This window comes from Cyprinodon variegatus, unplaced genomic scaffold (assembly GCF_000732505.1).
Source record: "Cyprinodon variegatus isolate N-32 unplaced genomic scaffold, C_variegatus-1.0 Scaffold696, whole genome shotgun sequence".
Classification (NCBI taxonomy): Eukaryota; Metazoa; Chordata; class Actinopteri; order Cyprinodontiformes; family Cyprinodontidae; genus Cyprinodon; species Cyprinodon variegatus.
Genome location: NW_015151149.1, coordinates 70,733 through 72,809, shown reverse-complemented (window position 1 = coordinate 72,809; position 2,077 = coordinate 70,733). Strand labels below are relative to the sequence as shown.

Here is a 2,077-nt window from a genome sequence, read left to right as displayed (position 1 = left end):
GGCTGCAGCTTTTGTGATGAGCAAAAGGCTCTTCCCTGCATCTCAAGGATAAAAGCCACTATTCTACATGTAAAACAACAAACAAACAAAAAACGGTTGCAGATTAGGGGATTATGGTGCAAAGCAGCCCACACGTCCATAGGTATTTCAATAAAGACCTGCATACGTGCAAAGGGATGGCAGCCATTGCACTGTTTTTAGAAATTCCACTGATCTGCTGTTACATGATAAATGCATGGCTTGTTATCTGGTTTAGATTCCCCAGCAGTTTCTAGGGAAACAGGAGGAACCACGCATGGCACCTGTTCAACCACCCAGTAAGCTGCACTCTGCAATGGGGTGGGGATATATTGACCTTATTGACAGGTTGTGTGTTTCACAGTCATCCTTGAGCTGTCCCATGCAGGAGTGAGGAAGCTGAGATGCTGAAACTTAGAATATATCAAGCTTTTAGTAAGCTGCATCAAAATAAATACACATCTGATACCCAATTGCTGCAAGTTGAAAATGTCTAAATGTAGTGAGAACTATTACTGTATTCACGTCAGGCAGAGTCTGCTGACCTATAGATCATGAATAGAACGACTGAATGATGTTTCACTACATTATGTTTAGGATCTGTGATGTAGAATTACAGAATCAAAGCTGAAAGACATGTGGCTTCATCTTCAAGCTCAGCTATAATGTGTCACACATGCAAAGGAAAATACGAGGAAATGTTTCGCTGTTGTGTAAGGTGCATTTAGAATGTTCCACACCTTTTCACAGTAAGACATTCTTCAATAATGTGCTCCTTCCACATTCCTGTAGTGTTTATTACAGTTCCTTGTTACTGCAGGTAGCACAGCAGCCAATGGTACGATATACGTCACTAATTCCGGATATGATCATATTTAGGCCTGTAGGTGTGTCGTTAGTTTGACACCTTCCCCTCAGCTGATTCGCTGTGAACCCTTCCTCCTCATCAGCCAGGATAAAACCCGTGTCACCGGCAGAGTCCATCAGACAGAGGAGCATCCACCGAGCCCACAGCCTCCTGAGCAGTGGCCTTCCCGATCCTCATCCTGCTGTAAAGGTAAGGCCAGCTGGCATTTCTGTAATCAGACATGTGGATTTTAATGAAATTATTGCAAAGTAGGAAGTATTAAAACAATTAGATTGCTATCCTGTTCAATAGTTAACATTTAAATTAATTAATCTGTTTTAGTATGATCAAGGATTAGATCAGCATATTAAAATAAACCCAGACCTTGACTTATTATGTGCTTAGTTTGTGAACCGTAGCCAACTGTTTAGTTTACAGACGATAAAAATAAGTACACAATTTTTAGTAACGGCCTTTTAAAAATAGCTGTAGAGCTCAATGGTTGGAGTGTTTATATTATTTTCATCAAATCAAATATGGAAAAAGTGCATTTTTCCTCACAAAATAATATATTCAGTGAGGAAACCTCCACATGGGTTTTGGGGGAAACGCCACAAATGTCTGATCCAAGCTGAATCATCAGAATTGGGAGAAGCCCTGCCATCCTGCTGAGACGTGTATCTGAGATGCTGTTCCATCAGTCATGGTCCAGATGTCACGACCAAAGGCCTGTTGGCTCGGCTCTCCATCACAACAGAGCCGCCTGTGTAACTCCAGCCTGGGGGATCTCAGTAGCTTCCTGCTCGTACTGAAAAACCTGTTAGGGAAGCATTGTCTCTGCCTACAGACATTCCAGGCAGTTTGCCAGAATTGCTTTAGGGCCAACTGATACTCTGTCATCATCAGGGGTGCCAAACCTTTTTTTAAAGCAAGATCTACTTTTGAAGTTGATGGCATGCCGAGATCTACCAAGCCAAACACAAGAGATGGGCAGTATTTGTTTTTTATTTGTACAGGTGGAGAATAAACAGTAAGTCCAACAAACGAGGAAATGATCAATTGTGTCAAAAAATAGGTTGCAAAAACAGAACTTAACACTCTCATAAGAACTTCTCTCTCACTCACTCACTCACTCACTCACTCACTCACTCACTCACTCACTCACTCACTCACTCACTCACTCACTCACTCACTCACTCACTCACTCACTCA

At 41.9% G+C, this 2,077-nt stretch overlaps 1 long non-coding RNA gene across 1 annotated transcript in view; it reads left to right on the top strand.

Annotated features, from left to right (window-relative positions):
* Positions 1 to 2,077, top strand: part of LOC107097444 — a 14,793-nt gene that overhangs the window by 3,734 nt on the left and 8,982 nt on the right. Inside the window, exon 2 of the long non-coding RNA XR_001481835.1 lies at positions 969 to 1,075. This is a non-coding gene — a long non-coding RNA (uncharacterized LOC107097444). The remainder of the gene's footprint in view (positions 1 to 968; positions 1,076 to 2,077) is intronic.